Here is a 20,879-nt window from a genome sequence, read left to right as displayed (position 1 = left end):
TGTAATAAATGCTATCAAAGACAAGATGAGTTACTCTTCTGCCTAGCTGGAAATGTTTGTAGTGGTTTTACTCGCTCTAAAATGTTTATTTGCTTTGAAAAACAGTGAGCATTAGGTGAGAAAAAGAAAAATGGACACGAATTGACATCTTAAATAACTTTTGAAAATTACTTTTAAAAAAAAAATTATACAAAACATTTTTAGAAACCCACCCAGTATATCATGGTGAGTTGGTTTCTAACAGTATTTTGTATAATTATAACGCTCAAAACTGGGTTTGGTGGGGGGGGGGGTAACTGGTATTTCCATAATAGGTGTAGAGTAGGGAAAGATGAGAAACATTTTAAGAAAAGGGGCTGCAATAGAGATCATCCCACTAGATTGCAAAGTTAATTTTCTCTCTGCAACAAAGAATGCTCTGAATGGCACTTTCCCAGATGTGGCAACAGTACTCCATTTACTTCAGTTTATAATTTTTTTAACCCTTTTACACAATATCTATTGATATTGTGCAATAAACTCCATGGTCATTTACATTTTTTATGCATAAAGGTCTATCCATGGTGATGTACTGCCTTCGTTTCTGATTTTGAGTACTTTGTATCGGCTTGTGTAAACATGTTTCAGTGGTGCATGCAAATGGCAGACTCTGCATGTAAGAGATGTCCATTCAAGAAAAAAGGAGGCACAGAACTAAAAATACCTCTGGAGTCCGGCCACCCAGATTTTTGTTTTTAAATAAAGTAATTATCTCGTCAAACGGTGACTCATACGGAGACCAATGCACCCGAGATTGTTTCAAAATTAATCCCTTTGAATGGACACTGTCTGGGCGTTATCAGTCGACACCCGGTACTTGTACTGGGCTGGTCACTGAAGGGTGGTGTCTGCTTAGATGCTGCATTAAAATTAATTGTCCTTAGTCAATGGAGGGGGAAACCCTTCTATACTAAGGCAATTTTATTTTTGCAGAATGCCCCTTTTGAGGGGAGCTCGTTATCTCCCACATTAAACCGACCATGTGTCACATTTTGTTTCGTGGGAAACAAATAAATAACCTGTCTGGCCGTTATCTTTGAATATCTCAAGTAGTCAGCTTCTGCATTGTTGAATGGTGACCATTAACCAAGGCCAGATTTCCGGACAAGGTTGATGAGAAGAGGACAGTTGAAGCTGTTAGTTTTCAGTGGTTCTCAGAAATAGAGGATCTTGTATGTCTGTCTTGAATAAAGTCTGCTGTTCAACTTAAGAAAATGAGTACCATTTGTAATTTCCCTAAAAAAAAAGTCTTTTTTTATAAGCTTGTGGTTTTGCTTCGTATGAAAATTCGTTGTTGCAGGATTGACTGATTTGCACAACCTTGAACCAACATAATGAGTAGGATGATTATGGCCTGTGCAATAGATGTGCCATAGCTTCATCAAATGATTTGAGTCGATGCCTTGATAGCTTTGTGCAACACATTTTGATGAAATAAAATCTTAATTTGGCAGATAAAAATCCAACTCTATAAATACAAGATTTCCAGTCCTATCTCATCAATTAAAATGCGCCGTTTTATCCACCCCTTTCCTCGCTATATCATGAAAATTGTTAATGTCGTTTTCTATACAAAATTCTTCACCATTGAATCTGTCTGTTTACCCAACTACTGCTTAATTGTACCAAAGATCTCTTGGATGGCCAAAAAGCGATTGTGTGTAAGGATTTGCGAATATGATCATTGATTTCTTGTCTCCATGGCTTTGTTCTTTTTAGCCAGATCCATTACTTAGACTTGAGAACTTCCACGTTTTGCAATCCATGAGGCAGTCAAAATGTGCCATTGTTTTTCGATTTGAAGCCAAGTGCCCTAGACAGGGTGGAGAGTTACAATCAAAGACAGGTTCAGGCTTAGAGGAGATTAGGAAATGAACTGATCAACCGACTGACAAACATGGCCATGACTAGATGTGGACCTTAGTGTTCAGAGGGTTGGTGTAATACACACACCCAAAGTGTGACTGATATCTGCAGAATGTGTTAGTTTGTTTTTTGTTTATATTTGTTAACATGTGCATAAAGTAAGACCACAAAATAGCCAAAGTAAATTCCACGGCACAGTGGAGTCGGCAATCGTTGTCAATCCAGGGGAACCCATGGTCTTTTCACAGCCCATCTAAGTGCTGATCAGACTGTATATTAATGACTGCTTCCGAGATGAATTCTTGTAAACATTTGCAGAGCGGTATGTTTAGTGGCTTACACTAAGACAAATATTTAGTTCAGAGAAACCAGCCAAAAAATAGGTTAACTTTTTAAAATAGTAATGTTCTCTGGAATTCATGGTTGCATATTGTGATTATGGACCTCAGAGTTGGTTAGGTTTTTTTTTTATCTTAATATCCATAAACAGCTGATATTCTTGTGTGGTTTAAATGATACATTTTTTTTTTTTTTTTTTTTTTTTTTTTTTTTTTTTTTTTCAGCAGAGGTCAGTTGGGTTTCTGTGGAAGCCACAAGTAAGTGGTATGCCAGTTAAGGTTCCGACTGAAAAGCAGTCATTTTGGTGACCTTTTTAGCTGTCTGATTATGGTAAAAGTTTTGAGTAACCCAAACACGTCCAACCTCAGCCAATTTTTGGTCTAAACATTTGAAACTTTACATCAAGTGTATTTAGAATTAGGGCAAGCTTTTTAATCGATTTTTGGCCGAAAATTTGGCTATCAAGAGGTCAAAGTTCAAAAGATTTTACCTTTGTAGTCTCTAGCAAACTATTCAGCCAATTTTGGGTCGAAACATGAAATTTTACATAAAGGGTATTTAGACATGCAGTAAGCGTTTTAATCAGTTTTGGGGCGAAAAATTGGCTGCCAAGACGTCAAAGTTAAGAGTTGACCCTTGCAGACTCTAGACCCAAAATTGACAGAGGAGTTTGGTAAACACTTGAAATTTTAGATGTAGGTTACCTGGAGATGAGTCAATCTTTAATATATATATATATATATATATATATATATATATATATATACTAGCAGTTCAGCCCAGCTTTACTTGGTCCTATGTACTGTTCATAACTTTATATGCATGCATGTGTGTGTACATATAATTTATATATATGTCGTTTTAAGCAAAAACAATCTTAAGTACTTGTCATGTTTAATATGGTAATATATCTAAAAATTGCGAAAATTCATTGAGTAGAAATTTATAGCTAAAAGTAATTTTCATGGAAAATTGGGTAACCTTGCACTTTTCTTAGATGTTATAAAGTAGACAATGAAGAGTTCACACACGAAGGACATAACTCGAAACACTAAATTTAGATTACACTGGCATTTATAGTCTATAGCGATAGACTTTTTACTAAAAACACAATAGCAGTTGTTCTATATGAATTTGTGATTTGTGATATATTCGACATGACAAATAAGTACGTAAATTTTTTTTTTTTTTTTTTTTTTTTTTTTTTTTTTTTTTTTTTTTTTTTTTGTCTTTTATCATTTAGGAGGGTGTCACTGAAACCGTAACTAAAACGGACAAACAGTAAAATAGCACATTAAAGCTATATTTCTATTGGTAAAATTATAATTAATTTGGTTTATATTGTTTTAATGACACCTGCTTGTGTAGGAATTCGAAAGTTATTTTGAAATCTTTTAAACTGTCTATTAAAAAGTAAGTTCTGGATTCAGGTAAATATTTAAACTATCTTCCAGCTTAATCCACAACACTAACTAAACATTAAAATAAACTAAGTAATTAACTCATTTTCCTAAGTTAAACCTTTCTGGTTACGAGACACAAACATGAAAACACCATCTTCCTTGGTTATTAGGACCCGTTCGGACATCAAATTATTTATTGAACCAAATTGTTCCATCCATCTATGTAGCCTTGAGCCCCTGGAGGGGGTATAAGCCATCCACAACTTTGTAGATGCTTTTGTAGCAAGGATTTTTTTTTTTTTTTTTTCTTCAGGGTAAGGATGCTGACCCTACGCCCAGCTTTCCCAGAAGGTACATACAGTGCCTAGCCTTCCCAAATGGTCACCCATCTGGTACTGGCCAGGCTCAATGTTGCTTAACTTTGATCTGGTGAGAACCGGTGTGTCAACGTGATTGTGCCATACAAACCAAATTGTTATAAAACTATAATTAATTTTAAGTTAATGTTTTAATAACCCTTTTTGTGGAAATTCGGATGTTACAAGGGTCGTTCCAAAAGTAAAACCGCATATTTAACTAAAAAAACTAAGACGTTCAAGGGCTAGAAAGACTGGAGTGGTACCAATAAAACGAGCTCTTTTGTGTTTAAGAATTTATTTTTCTACATGGTACAACACCATTCTCAATGCACTTTTGCCAGCCTCTTTTGATTCCTCTGTTGTAAAAGTCCAGAGCACGCTTTACGCTTTATCACTTATATCTATCGCCACTCTGAAATCGACGAACCTATCTCTTAACTCTGCTAACATTTACTGCATCACCTTCGTTAACATTCAACAGGCGCCGGTGAATGTTGATTGGTTTAACTTTTTCTACATGGAGGAATTCAATGATGCATCTCTGCTTCCGACGCTCATCCATGTCAAGGGTTGCTTTCTTAGTCTCACATCGTCAATTTGACCTAAAAGTTATGTGCACAGAGAGATGAATTCATAAGTTCAGTTATTATAAAGCAATTTGCAATCCCCTCTGATCTATTTGGATGGAATAAACTATAGGAGGCATTACTTTTGGAATATCCCTCGTAGTTTGAAAATTTTAAACCGTCGATTAGAAAGAAATTTCTGTCCTGTTAAGATGACATTATAGAATCTAATCTTAATATAAATTGTCAGTCTTTTTTTGTGTGTGTGTGTGTGGAAATCACTCCAAAGTATGAAACCACTTGATGTAAGGAGCGAAAACATAAAATACTATTTCAAAGTCAAAAACTAGCCAACAATAAATAATGAATGAATAGATTACAACTCGGAAAACATCAATTTTTTTTTCCTCTCTCTTTGTCAGAAACATCGCTCATGGAATGTGAGGACTGAAGGACAAAATAAGAGAAGCAAGAGTTATGAGGCTGTCAAAAGAATCTTTAAAAAATCGTGAAAGAAAGGAAAATAACAAATGTATATTTAAGTGGCCTACACCGTTGGGTGTAGGTTGTCAAAAGTTCAAACTGTGAAGGAATTAAACTACTATAATAAATATCGGCTGTTAAAAGTCTTTTTTTCAGAGTAATATATTTTCAAGTGAAGATAGCCTTGCTGGATGTGAAGTTGACAGAGGCAGGAGAAAGTGTTGGTGTCTGGAGACTTTCTGCTTGCTCTGCAATTCTATAAGGATCTAGATGTAGTGTGATAATATCGATGTCCCCCCCCCCCTCAATGTGTTAGGAAGGAAAAAGGAGAAGCGGAAAGGTATAACAAAAAATGGCTGCTGTTTCTCTTTACATGCAGGCAATCTTGTCACCTCATATGCGAATGAGATAATTCCAGTTTAAATATAAAAAAGCCTGATTTTCTCTAGAGTGATTTGGTTGGATGTTAGAATAACAAATCTTCAAAGTACTGTGTTGCATTTAACCCTGGAACTAATTAGTTGGAAGTTCAGCATAGTTAACATTTGATCATTTAACCTCAAAAACAAATAGAAGAAATTGTGTTTGTTGAAGACACCTATTTTGAGAATATCAATGACTATATATCACTTTCTATCCCAGGCAAAGTCAAGTAGATTTTCTTCGATAAAATAGTATAAAACATATTGATGTTGATTTTCCCGAGTAATATAGCCTTTTAACATACTTGCTCTATCTAAAATATTGAGCACTCTTTTATTACTATATATTACGTACCAGACAGTGTTAAAATATAATTATCCACTGACATGTGTTTTGTCGTCTATGACTCATCAGAGTGACTGAATCTAGCGAGATTCAAAATTGTGACCCCATGGTAAGAAGCGTAAACCTCTATCACTAGGCTATCTCGCATGACTGCTGAAACACATGTTAGTGGATACTTATATTTTAACAATACATATGCCGCTCCCCATTTAGGGGTACCAAATTGGTCAAAGGGACAATTGTTTCCAACTTCCATTTACGTAAAAATGCACTTTCATATAAATAATTGAATTCATGCAAAAATTATCGCAAACAAAAACAAATAACACTTACCAGATATGATATTGTACTATTAAACTTATGACCCCCAGACAATACTGCATGGATTTCCTTGTATAACATACAACACGGTGACATTGTTTTTCCCTCATAATATGGCTTTTAAATATGCCTGCTCTATCCAGAATATTGAGCACTTTGGATTGATTAACTTACACTACTTACCATAGATAATAATGTATTATTCCTATAAGTGTCGGGATGATTAATCGGAATCTGGAATTGCAAAAATCGGTACTTTCTAGGGTATCGGAATCAGAAAACTTTGTGCCTATTTTCTGATGCGAAAAAAGATTCTTTTGTCTTTGATTTTGGTTAAAGCAACATCTACTGCTGGTAGTAATGTTAAAATATTAAATATTTATTGATTTTTAAACAACCAGTAAAACTAAAATCTGTAAACCCCTCCCCTGCCCCCTCACAAGTGTATTTTTATGTTTGATAAAATATCTATATTTAAAATGTGTTTTTACCATGATTGGGAAAAAAATAACAACTCTTTAGTTAAATATTTAGAGATTTATAAAGAATCGGAATTGGTAATTGTATCAGAATTGGAAAAAAAAATTAGAATCGTTTCATCACTAATTCCTATGTTGGCTCGCAGGCAACACCATGTATTTTGTTTAGTATACAACATAATAAAAAATAACAAAGAAAGTCTTTCTCCTGGCCAATGCTTTGTTTAAATACACTTGCTCTATCTAGGATATTGAGCACTCTTTCATGAGTATGTACCAATTACCAGATATAGTACTGTATTATTACTAATATAATTCCTGGGCAACACTGATTAGATTTTCTTGTATAGAATAGTATAACTAAACCATGTGATGTTTTTCTTTTATAGGTGAGCAGTTATTAAATATATCTGCTCTATCTATGATATTGAGCACTTTGGATTGACTAACCTATACCACTTGCCCAATATGATATTGAATTGTTACTTGTATTGCTCCTGGACAACACTGTGTACTTTGTCTGGTGTGCAACATAATAAAAAAAGACAAAAGTTATTACTCCCGGGCAACACTGCATTTAAAACCAACCTTGAAACCTTTTCTCTTACTATATACCACTTACCAAGTATGATAATGGATGATGATGATGATGATTATTATTATTATTATTATTATTATTATTATTCTAATTAGTACTGTTATGGTACCTAGGCAACTCCATCTGCTTTGTCTAGAATACAACATAACAAACGACAAAGAACTTCTTTCTCCCGAGCATCACTCTATTTAAACACACTTGCTCTCTCTAGGATATTGAGCACTCTTTGATTACTATGTATACACTACTAATATACTGCATTATTATTATGACTCCAGAGTATGCCGAGTATATTTAGTTGCATAAAATAGTATAATAAACATAGTGATGTTTTTTCTGGACAGTGTTGCCGACCCCAGAGTCTGAGACACTTGAAGAACCTTAAATACCAAAACTGAAGAAGATGAAAAAAAAAGCTGACTGGTTCCTTACCAGCATTTTCATATGAATGAATGATCAATTCTTGACAATCATGCTGGCAATCTACAGACCGACCTGAATCACCCGAACCATTCTTTGTCGGAGTGATGTGTGGTTCAGCTTAATTACTGGCTTGATGTGATTGGAAAGGATGAGTGAAACTGATTGAACGGCTCAACAAGAATTTGTAAATATTCAACTTGAAAATGACCATGTTGTAGTCTGCTGTGAAGCAACACAGTGATATCATGTTCTGCAGATGAGAAGTTCCTTTTTGTTTTGTGTAGCACAAAAGAAAAAAGAAAATTGTTTTCAGAGGGTGTAGCTAGACGAGTTTTTATTGTGGATGCTTTTCAGGGGGGAACAGAGATTGGATCTCAGTTGAGCAAATACCATGAAAGTAATGATGGAGTAGAGAAAGACTAGTAACGTGGCTGTAGGAAAGAGAAGAGATCTCCCACTAGACTATAAAATTCGCAAGCAGTCCTCAGTCACATGTATATCCCCTGTTAGGGAAGACAACGTTAAGTTTTTGCAGCTCTTGTAGGAAGGTGTCGACATCCTCCAACATACTGAATTCCTAAATTCCTGGTATTCCTAAATTGGTTGCCCATCTGGTAATGACCAGGCTCAACATTGCTTAACTTTGGTGATCTAGCGAGAACTGGTCTGTCAACATGATTGTACCATATAACCATACTGTTCTGTCTCTTATAATGACTACTTCATTCTATAAATAATCTGTTTAACATCACAAACTCAAACCATAATGCATTCTTTATGCTCAGGACTCTGCGGACAAATTTATCTTTAGTTGACCTTTGATAACTAAATGTTTTCGTTTACTAGCCAAATAGAAAAATTACTAGCCAAACCCACATGATTTTTAGAATATGACATCTTCGTACTGTGACGAGTATGTACATCATAAAGATTTTTTTTGTTTTTTTTAATAAGTGTCATTCTAAATATACAACAAATTTTATGCTGATACTTGAAGGTATAAACATTCTAATTTCTTCAGATATTTTTTTAAACAGCTTTCGTTTAAAAAAAAAAAAAAAAAGAAGAGTATATTGTTCTATTAAACTTTTATTGTTTAAATAATTTAACTTTGTTCATTTTATAAAAGAAAAAAGTTGAAAAGATATTTTTCACTCAGTAGTGAGCTTTGGAAGATTGTCAGTGAGAGAAACACAATCGCCAAAAGATAAGCGTTTCATTATTTCTAGTCGCCACTTTGAAAAATCACTCACAAATGCGACAGTTTCACTTCCAATATAGAGCCCTGATGCTATACAGAAACTACAACATGCAATACACTATCATACAAAATAAAAAAAAAATAGTATTTCTGTCAAAAACGTATAATTATCATTTTGATACTAGCGTACCGGGCGTACCACTCTAGTGTACAGTGTACACATACCCATATAGTAGTTTCTTCATTCTATAAATAATCGATTTAGTTGGTTTAACATCACAAATATGATCCATAACATTTAACTTTTACCTTTAATTGAAAGTAGCTTCTTTTTTTTTTTTAGAACTGCACGTTTGGGGAACTCTTTTCCTGCTGGCTGATTTCTTCCTACCTATTGCCTCGGATTTTACAAAATGAAGGCCAAGACATTTCCTGTCTTTTCCATAATCATTTTTTATTTTTGTTAGCTCCTTACATCAAGTGACTTCATGCTTTGTCTGGAGTAATTTCTATATATAAAAAAGAATTCTAAAAAAAAAAATCAATTTCAGTCCGCTATTTTAAAGACTTCACAATCACTTTTGAATTTTAATTTGTTTTCAAAAAGTAAAAGATGGTCACCATGCCGATTTAGTCCTTGTCGTCCATAATGAAAGTACATTAAAAATCTTTAATTTATCAATTAAGCTATGAAGTACTGTTATCACATTTGGGCTGGTGAATCTTTGTCCCATTTAAGGGTTCTTGATAAGGTGCGGTAACGTATTTGCAATTTAATTAGTCGCACTTCTTCTCTGTAACATCTCTCACAGACGTGATGTTGCTAGTCTCAGTCTTTTCTATAAATACTATTATAGCATGTGTTTTTCAGAACTGTCTGATCTATTCTCGTCTTCCATTTTTCCAGCTCGTTTGACTTGTTGGTCTAGTGGTCTCCATCAATTCACTCTTTTGATATCTCGTTGAAATAAAGCTTCTTATTCCAGTAGCTTCTTTCCAAGAACCGCCAGCTTGTGGAACTCTCTTCCTGCTTTTTGTTTTCCCCCTACTTTTAACCTTGTTTTTTTTTTCAAAACTAAGGTCAATATGCATTTCCTGTCTTTGCGATAAGCATCTTTTGTTCTTGTTAGCTTCTTACATTAAATGGCTTCACGCCTTGTCTGGAGCAACGTCAATAAAAAAAATTGTAGATGATAAAGTGATCATGCTTGTATAAAGTTGTATTGTGTTTCACGTATGCTTCTAAATCAAAGAATAATACACACACACACACACACACACACACATATATATATATGATGATTGCTGCATCTTTACAGATGATCGCCGTCACATTGAGTTCTCCCCCACCTCGTCACCCATGTCATCTCAGATGACTCTGCATTCCTGCCACAGATTTGCACATCTTGAAGCAGATGTGACATACAAATTGAGCAATTTCCACCGAGTTGACTTCCTCTGGAGGTCCATATATATATATATATATATATATATATATATATATATATATGAAGTAGTTATATATATATATATATATATATATATATATATATATATGAAGTAGTTATATATATATATATATATATATATATATATATATATATATATATATATATATAACTACTTCATTTACTCACATAAAATTAATATACGAAAGTATAAATTTATGCGTAAACTTACTGACTGAAGAGTCCTAGAGTGGATGAAACGCGGAATATTCAGTGTAGCTTAATCGCCATATATATTTTATAACTTACTATATATATATATATATATATATATAATATATAATATATATATATATATATATATATATATATATATATATATATATATATATATATATATAATATCCTTTTTCTTTCAAGTAGCCACTATTCTTTAAAAAATAAAAAAAATGTAACATGCTAATAACTTTTTCATACACTTTTTTATTTTGTTTTACTGACTGGGGACAGAAAAGATGAAGTGCAATATCAGAACACATACTGTACTTTATCCGTAGCTAAAGAGCCAAGGGGCTTGACTTTGCTGTCGGGATAGAAAAACAAAAAAGTGTAAGAAAGGTCAACCAGTCATATTTAAAAGTAGAAAGGAAATTGCAAGTCTCTTTCTTTCTATCGGCTGACCTAGGAACTGTAAACTGGTTATCTGTTATTAAGAGCAGCTGCTAAGCCTTAAAAATAAAATAAGACAAAAAAGAAGTGTCTTCAGACAGGTATATTGGAGACAATACTCCTCTGAAAACAATTAACCTCCCACCTGAACCGTTTGTCTGTTGTGAAAGAGTACTAAATGAACCTTTTGTTTCATACTCAGATTCGTTTCCGCTCTTGACCTATGTGTCAATCGCTGCCCTCCTCTACATCTCTAGGCTAATAATATTAGATTCAGACATTAGCATTATTATGACTTCTTCATTGGCACACCAATTAAATAATGAACTTATTGCCCTTGTAACCCTTAAACGAAAATACCTCCCGACTTGCTGCTGGATCTCACCCCCTTCCCTGTAGAGGCCCCTAAATGCCGGAAGATTTTCTACTCTGATGTAGCTTCTTTTTTCTTTTCTTTTTTTTTTTTTTTTTTTTTTTTTTACCTTGAACTGTTTGCCCTTGGTATTCTTCCCTACTCCCGACCATATCAGCATGCAGACATTTAAATGTAAGATGAACAAACAATTTGAATTAAAATTCTAAGCAAATTCTCCTGGATTAAAAGATTAAAAGCTTTGGAAACTTTCTACATCCATTTAATTTATATAGAGAGATTAAAGGGAAATATTAGCAGAACAAAATCAGTGAAAGTTTTATAACAATTTGATTACAACTGCATTTTATTAAATACTTTATTCTTGCAAACAATTGGGAGCCTTATAATTATAACAATAATTGAATCATAATTATTCATCTACACCTACAGACACTAGTGTTTCATATTTACACAATCATCCCTGCAGGGTAACAATTCCTGCCGGTCATGAGATTCGAACCCAGCCACAAAGCCACTTTTTGCTCCATTTGCTGAGCTTGTACTTCTGGGCTACAAAACAATGACCACAGAAATGAAGAGAATTAAAGAACTATTAAACGCCAAATTCAGGCAAATACATTTGACAATCTAGAGTGTTCATATGAGTGGAAGTCATATACGCTAGTTGACTGCCTTTGTTAAGTTTTGAGACATTGTGTTGAACGAAGATGGCGGCGTAGTTCAGATCAGTAACCAAGATGGCGGCCAAGAATCAAATGCGGTCCGTGGCGAACTGATTGAATCAAAAAATTTTTTTATAATAATTTTGAAACGTTTTCATTGGTTGTTTAGGACAGCCGGTGCTTATAAAAATGATTGGCGAATCCATTCGTCTCATACCCCCATTAGGAGTCAAAAACATTTTACAGCCTTAGCTATAATTTCACAGACAGTGCCTATCCTTAAGTATTTTTAAAGGGCCTTGATTATTATAATTAAATAATAATTATTCCTTTATACCTACAGACACTAATGTTTCATGTTTACGCAATCATCAGTGTAGGTAACAATTCCTGCCGGTCATATTGAGAAAGTTTTTTAACCTTGAAAACTAAAAAAAAAAAAAAATTTTTTTTTTCTTTTTTTAAGTCCTTCTTTGAAAAATTATTTTGGCAGTAAATCATTTAATTGCCTGCAATCGTTGAATCAACTTGCTTTCTCGAACTCACAATAGTTCTACGTTTTCAGGGATCATCATTTGTTTACCATGAAACACGGTTTTGAGAATTTATTCCGGGTTAATAATATCCAAAAGTAAAAATCATTGAATTTAAACGCGGTTGTTGATAGTGATCAATAAAAAGAACAGAATATTATTTTATTTAATTCAGGTAATCAAAATTACTATGAATCACTACAATTAATCTACTTTTTCTCCCTCTCCCCTTCCTAACGATGTCTTTTTTAACTGAAACAGTAGATTGCAGTAACTAATAGTAATTTTGTTTAACTAAATTGAATGAAATAATATATATATATATCATTATAGCTTAGTACATTAGAAGAAAAGAGTGAACTCAATTCTATAAGAGGAGATTTATCTGGACAATATAAAGCTCAACAAGTATCATTGGGGCTTATATAGGAGAACAATAGGAATGGGAAATGAAGTCACAAAAACTATATATTGTGGAATATAGAGTGGTTCATTTATTCAATAAGGGAGTACAATCTTCTATCCCTCAACTAATTGTTTGTATTCACTTATTGAATAAATGAACCAATCTATATTCACCAATACATAGTTTTTGTGACTTCATTTCCCATTCCTCTCGTTCTCCTATATATATCATTATGATAATTATGATTAGTTTAATACATGCAACCCAAAGTAACGTAAAGCGGGCCTGTTCACTAAAAAATGACGTCATGCACATGGTAAGCAATCAGAGATCTGTCGAACAGACTGCCAATAATGAATGAAAGCTTAACAAAAAGTATTAGAATTTTTTTTTAAATGTACCCAAAAAGAGAAAAATAAGGAACACATTTATACTGAAACTGAACTTTATTCAATATTAAATATTAATAAAAAAAAAAAAGAAAAACAAGAATTAATTTTCAAAGAAAAAGTGTGTCGTTTTGCATTAAAAAATAAACATCGCGTTGTTTCATGGATTTTAAAGACTAAAATTCGTTTATTATTTTAATTGTGAAAACAATTTTGTTTACATATTTACATACAAAGTCAAGCAATGCCGATATATTAACAAAATCAACAGGATCTTTTTTTTTTAATTAGCAAACAATTGCTAGATCGAAAATGAAATAATTTAAGGGAGAAATTATCACCCTTATATGCGTGCATGAAAGTGCATGTAGTATGTAACGGTTCTTTCCGAAGTTTTTATGCGTTTAGGCATGACTTATTACCAACAACTTTGGCGTTTGCAGATAAACGAGATTTTTTGGATGGGCCTACTTTATGGAGGTCGTGGTTTAGCGATGAAAAACGTTATTTCAAACAGAGACATAACATATGGGAAAAACAGACGAAACCTTTTGTGGAGACACGGTGTCGATGCGTCTAATCGAAGATGCATTCATTCAACCTGCGCATTTCATGGGAGAGAGTGAGAGAAAGAAAGAGAGAAAGAGATCGGCGGACGGACGGAGCCTGTTATAGAGCTGCTTGGACGCATCTAAGAATACGTTATCTATTAAACGTGAAACAAATGAGGGGGTGGAGAGAGAAAGAGTTGTCCAACTCGTACACGTAAGTCAGCAGGTGATTGTTTCGATGTTTGTCATAAGCAAAGGTAATATTTACGTGAAGATTTAAATAGGCTTGTGTAATTATATATCTTATATTCAGCAATCCAGATTTTTCAAAAAGGACTCAGTGTAGAAGAGAGAGATGGGCTTGTTTAGATGTCATTTGATATATATATATATATATATATATATATATATATATATATATATATATATATATATATATATATATATACACACACTAGCAAAAGTACCCGCCGTTGACTGGGTTCAAAAACAGCCTACAGAAAATGGACTCTGAATTATGAAAGTATGATAGGTTATGGAAAAGAAGGGTTGTAAAGAGATAGCTTCGAATTTGGGGGTATCAAAACCAAAGCAAAATATGATGAAAGTAAAAATAAAATAGATAAACCCCATAATTTATTATACCATACCTGTTCACACTGAAACACTTATCACAATATTCTGTGGATCTTTATAAAATAAACCTTGTTAAACTTTGTGACATATTTCCATTCTATGGAGGTTAGGTGCGAACGAACACCCCATAATTTTATTATACCATATTTCTTCAAACTGTGATTACTAAAAGTCTTTCACAACTAGAAATGGATTCAATGTGTTTTTTCATTTTTCTTTTTTGAATTTTAATTTTATTTGTTACATCGCCATGCATTTTTCTATTGAAGAACTTTCTGGTTATTTTAGTGAGCTCACGTAGAAATATCCAGTATTGACCATCCAGATACTTGTATAAATATCGGTGGCTGGACGAAACAGACCTGTAAAATGTACTAACGATTTTTTTTTTAGAAAAAAAAAAATAAATAAATAATTGATCATATGAATAAAATCTTGAACTTGAATTGTTATTTCTTTGTATTGTCGCGGTCACAAATAACCGCTCCTTTGTTATTGTAAACAACACAGCTTGTCGGAAGAAGCAGACACAATACCTGACATTCCCGAAAATAAGCAAGGGCCACGGGTACTAAAAATAGCAATGACCATTTTCAAACAACAAAGAGAAAACACAAAATTTTCAAAGAAAAAGAAAAGGAAAAGAAGGATAGATAAAAAAGGGTAGAGGGAGAAATAGGGGACAATAGAGAAGGGAAGAGAATGAGGATGAAGAAAGAAAGAAATAGAGGGGAGGAAAGGGAGTGAAGGGAGAAGGAAAGATAGAAATAGATTGAGAATTATTTAGTTGTTCTCTAATCTCTAGACACCATTATTAGCATTAGTATATGTTTAATATACTAACGCTCAATGCACAGTCGAAGGACAAGATTAAAACCTTTGGATAGAACAATAACATCTAACACATAAAGTAAAGTCAGTCTCTTTCTCGATTCTGCGCCATTAGTAGTTTTCTTCCTACAAGATCCATATTTTATTCGGTTTTGCTTTGTCAGCTCTTTTAGTGGATCATTGTAATATATTGTTAAGAAGAATAAAATATGGTACTTGTTCGGATTAATAACAAAAATCAAAAAATTTGAATTTCAACAAAAAGCTATGTTCTTTACTTAATTGTCACATGTCGAAATTAGTAACATAAGAGAGAGAGAGAGAGAGAGAGAGAGAGAGAGAGAGATGTGAAGAGAAAAAGGGTGGAAGAAAAATAGGAAAAGAGAGAGAGAGAGAGATGGGGATAGAGGAATTGAGAAAGAATGGTTAAGAAACAGGGAAAGAAAAGAAAAGGAAAAGGAAAAGAAGGATAGAGAAAGAAGGGTGAAGAAAGAGAGAGAGAGAGAGAAATGGGGGACAATAGAGAGAGGAAGAGGGTGAGGATGAAGAGAGAAAGAAACAGAGGGGTATACTAGCATGGATACGCGGCGTTGAAGTTCCGTTTGGACACACCCGCTATGCTAAGGATATTGAGCACTTTTTAATTATTTTATGTCAACTCCATCGTGGGCAACTTCGATACCCTCACAGCAATTTCAAAAATGAAAGAACGAATAAAAACATAAAAATGTAATCGCTCAAAAAAAGAAGAGGATGACAAACAAATATTTTGGCAGAAGGGATACAAAGAGAAGAAGCTATTCTCTGGATATTGAGAACCTTTTGTTGCCCGTGCGCTGGAAAAACTTCACCCTCCCAAAAAATGATAAATAAATAAATCAAAACAACTTTTCCTTCAATCAAAATAGCAGGAAGTGCTCATGCGACCAAAAAAACAAAAAAAAAATGAACCGCGGTGTCCAGGATTGAACGTGAAACGCGAAAGAGAGGAAGAAGGCAAAATCTTACAGACAAACACTTTTGCTCACACGGCCACGAGTGCTTATGACGTCATAACGTTGCAAAATAAGCGTTTTAAACATAGTTTTAGTTTAATACACGTGCATGACTTGCGAAATCAGCAACGCAAAAAACAGACCACCCCCTTCCAATTGAAGTGGACCGCTATAGAATGAATCTTATTTTCTTATTTTCACATATTATACATCCGGGCATTGCCCTTTCAGATGGTACCAGTTTTGACCGGGTTGGATGCAGATGACAAAAGTTTTTAGCAGACATACAAACACACACACACACACACACATGCAAACACACAGACAGGTCCTCTTTATATAATAGAAAACTAGCCTGGGTGGCTGGCATTGCCCAGATGTGTAGAGGTGTATGTAAGGATGTTGGTTGAGCAAAAAAACAGCAAGTACCCATGCAAGTGCAAAAAAAAACGTGCCAGAAGAAAAGGAGGTTAAAAAAAGCAAACTATCTTATCGATGCACCCTCCGCATTGTAACATGACAGGTGGTCGAAATAACATCTTTTATGTGACATCATGGACCAAGCTTTAAAATGATACCAATTTTGTCATGGTCTGACGTGTCTGTCGAAAGTTTTGGCAGACATACAAACACACATACACACATTTTGCCTTTTATATAATAGACTAGCGGGGGTACCAAGCATTGCTCTGGTATGTGTAGGTGGTGTAGTAAAGGACCCCGTAAAAAAAAAAAAGTGGTAGTAGGCAAGCAGGCTCGAACCCGTAACGCAAAGGAGAAAAAAGGTTAAAAAGAACGTGATGTCTTAGCCAATGTCTCCATCGCATGACCGGAAGTTTGGAACGTTGAAATTAAGCATAGTCAATCCAACCGATACGATGACTTATGAAAATGACTATGCAAAAACCAACCCCTCCTTGTAGAAAACTGCTCAGTTGAGGGTGAAGGAATTCATGTTTTTGGCCAATTTTTTCATATTTGTTGTCCGAAGGGCCGAGCTTGAAAGCAATACCAGTCTGGTCAGGTTCCAACATGTCTGTCGAATGTTTTTGGCAGACATATAAACACACATACACACACACACTCACACACACACACACACACGTGCGCACACACAAAATTTGTCATTTATATAAAAAAAAAGACTACAGGGGGGGGGGGCCGGATGTGTCGAGGTGGTGTGGTAAGAAACTCCTGAGGGGAAATCAAAACAACAATAGCGGGTGTGCCTGACGTTGCCTGGATGTGTGTAGATGATGTAGTAAGGAAGGTGGAAGTAGCAGGGGGGGGTATCAAAACAACAGTAAGCAGCCCAGGTGGAAAGTGGTGTTGTTAAAAAAAAAAAGTGGTGTTAGGCAGGCAGGCTTGATCTGTAATGCAAAGGAGGTGCCCGGCATTGCCCGGGTGTGGAGAGGTGGTGTAGTAAAGAATGTCGGTGGGGGTAGGCGTTGCAAAAAAGTGGTAGTTGCAGGGGTGCTTGGCATTGCCCAGATGTGTGTAGGTGGTGTAGTAAAAAACCCCGGAAAAAAGTGGTAGTAGCAGGGGGGGGGATCAAAACAACAGTAGGCAACCTGGGTGGAAAGAGATGTTGTTAAAAAAAAGAAAAAATTTAATTTGGTAGTAGGCAGGCAGGCAGGCTCGAACCTGTAACGTGAAAGAGGAAAAAAAAAAAAAGTGAAATCTTAGCCGATGTCTCCATCATACAACTGGAAGTCAAGAGCATTGAAATTAAGCAAAGTCAATCCAATGGTGATGATGACTTGCTAAAATGTCGGTGAAAAAAGGTGACTCCTTCTTGTACAAAACTGACCAGTTTAGGGTGAAGGAATTAATGTTTTGGGCCAATTTTTCAATATTTGTGGTCTGAGATGTCGAGCTTCAAAACAATACTGATCCGAGGGCTCTTTTAAGAATAGACACTGTTCCTTTTATGGCTGCTATCTGTATTCCGTTACAGTTTGGTCTTCCAGGGATTGCTTTTAAGTATTTCTGAAGATTCTTTTTTATTAGGCCAGTTGCTCCTATCACAACCGGTACAGTGTTTATTTCTTTCAGAGACCATGTCGTTTTTAGATCATTTTTTAGGTTCTGATATTTTGTTATCTTTTCCTGATCAGCTCTATTAAGGCCAAAGTCATTTGGGACTGTGACATCGATAATGAGTGCAGTTCTTTTGAGCTCGTTTCATGTTACAATATCTGACTTGATGGTCTTGTCTTTTATGTATCTGCCCTCCATTTTTTTTTTTTATTTAACTTCAGTAAGTTTTAAGATATCAAGGGGCTCCCTCCTGGAGCTAACACTTGATTCTGTTATGATTTAAATTTATATCCGAGGGCTCTTTTAAGAGTAGATGCTGTTCCCTTTATGGCTGCTATTTGTATCTCGTTACAGCTTGGTCTTCCAGGGATTGCTTCTAAGTACTTCTGAAGATTCTTTTTTATTAAACCAGCTGCTCCTATCACAACCGGTATAATGTTTATTTCTTTCAGAGACTATGTTGTTTTTAGATCATTTTTTAGGTCCTGATATTTTGTTATATTTTCCCGTTCAGCTCTATTAAGGCTAAAATCATTTGGGACTGTGACATCGATAATGAGCGCAAATGCCACCGTGGCAATTCAAATCATCAGGTATATATTAGCAACATACGCATTACTATTTAACATGTGCAAAAGGAGCACCTCTCATTGCCTTGTGCCACATGGCTACAATATTATCATTGAATATAGTTGAAGAGAATAAAGAGGAAACAATAATAACATTTTATATACAAATTATGAGAATGTTAATATAACAAAAAATATATGAATGTCTCAATGCAATTTCTGTGTTCTGGGTTCTTCAAACTAATATTTTTGTCTTAGGTGTTACTTTCACAACGTTTCAGTCAGTTTGTGAACTTCTTCAGGGTGTATCTTGTTGAACCTAGGAATCTTTCTGTCAAATGCAGGATTTTTTTCTTTTTTTTTTTTTTTTCGCTGAATTCGGAAATCTACACAGAATTTCAAACGGAACCCTTTATTTAATCCGCGGGAGTAGCATGCTTTTATTCCGTAAGCCATGACTGGATAGAAGTCCTATGTAATGCATAATTGTACTTTTGAGTGTTGCCCACACTGAGGACTGAATCTTCAACTTCTAGAAGAATGTAATTTATAACTGAATTTTACCAAGTACCACTACACCACAGGTCTTAATACAAGTTTAATGCACATGGTGCTATAGTATGTGATAGACAAAATGTGTGTGTAGGGGGGGGGGGCAAAGAGCATTGATTTTTTTTTTAAATGGAAATTGTGTTTAGACAAGGCATGGAGCCACTTGATGTAAGGAGTTAAAAATATCACTTCATTGTCAAAAACTAGTCAACAATAAGTGTTAGATGGATAGATTCCGGCACAGAAAACAACGATTCTTCCCCCTTTGTCAGAATAATCGCTCGTGGAATATGAGGACTAAAGGATAAAATTAGAAAATCAAGGGTTACAAGGCTGCCGAAAGTAAACCAAACTTCCAGAAGTTGGAGTGTCCAAAAAGTCACTAAAAGATTTTGAACTAAAATAGATTCTTTATTTTTGATGAGATCTTTCTGTAATTCTAACACAATCTGACTAAGACATTGAAAAACCTTTTGTAAAAAAATGAAAAATTTAAACAATTTTAATATATGAAAACTAATATCTTTTAAATGTTGCCCATTTTCAGCTTCGCATATTTGTGCTCTTTCCAAAACATTATTCATGACAGATTACAGAATCTCTGGCTTGTGATTTAACTCCCTTATTTTGTTCTGCGAGGTGGCAGACCTAAAAACATCAAACCCCAAACCCTGCAAGAATTGAAGGAAAACATCAGGAACAAAATAAGGGAGTAAAATCGCAATCCAGAGATTCTGCAATCTGTCATGAATAATGTTTTGGAAAGAGCACAAATATGTGAAGCTAAAAATGGGCAACATTTAAAAGACATTAGTTTTCATAAACTAAGGATGTTTTAATTTTGCAATTTTTTTATAAAAGTTTTTCAATGTCTTAGTCAGATTGCTTGAAAATTACAGAAAGATTGCATCAAAAACAAAGAATTTATTTAAGTTCAAAACCCTTCAGTGACTTTTTGGACACCCTGTAGTTTCACACAGAGCTATGTGAGTAGGAGTCTGGAATGATGTGATCATCTCAGAGTAAGTCCAATGTGAAAGAGGAAGACTCTGTTTTTTCGGCAATAATCACGTGATCAGCATACCCTGTTACGTCAAAACCCTTTATCTCTCCAAGGGAGATACATAGTGTCCCTACACGTTTTTAACAATCAGCAAACATGGAGGTCATCACTCTTACTAAATTTCAAATTCCCATGTCTTAAAACTTAAAAGTATTTTTTTTTGTTTAATACTAAGAAGTTACCACTTACAAAGGCCAAAATCAACTCAAGGATGGAGGAAGGTTATTGATATTGTCAGTTGGATGATGAACAATACTATGAGAGGATTGGAAACGATTTGATGGAATGGGCAAAATTTGATCACTTAAAATAAT

Source organism: Euprymna scolopes, chromosome 36, assembly GCF_053919585.1.
Source record: "Euprymna scolopes isolate OS-2025 chromosome 36, ASM5391958v1, whole genome shotgun sequence".
In the NCBI taxonomy this organism is placed as follows: Eukaryota; Metazoa; Mollusca; class Cephalopoda; order Sepiida; family Sepiolidae; genus Euprymna; species Euprymna scolopes.
This window is presented reverse-complemented; position numbering follows the sequence as displayed.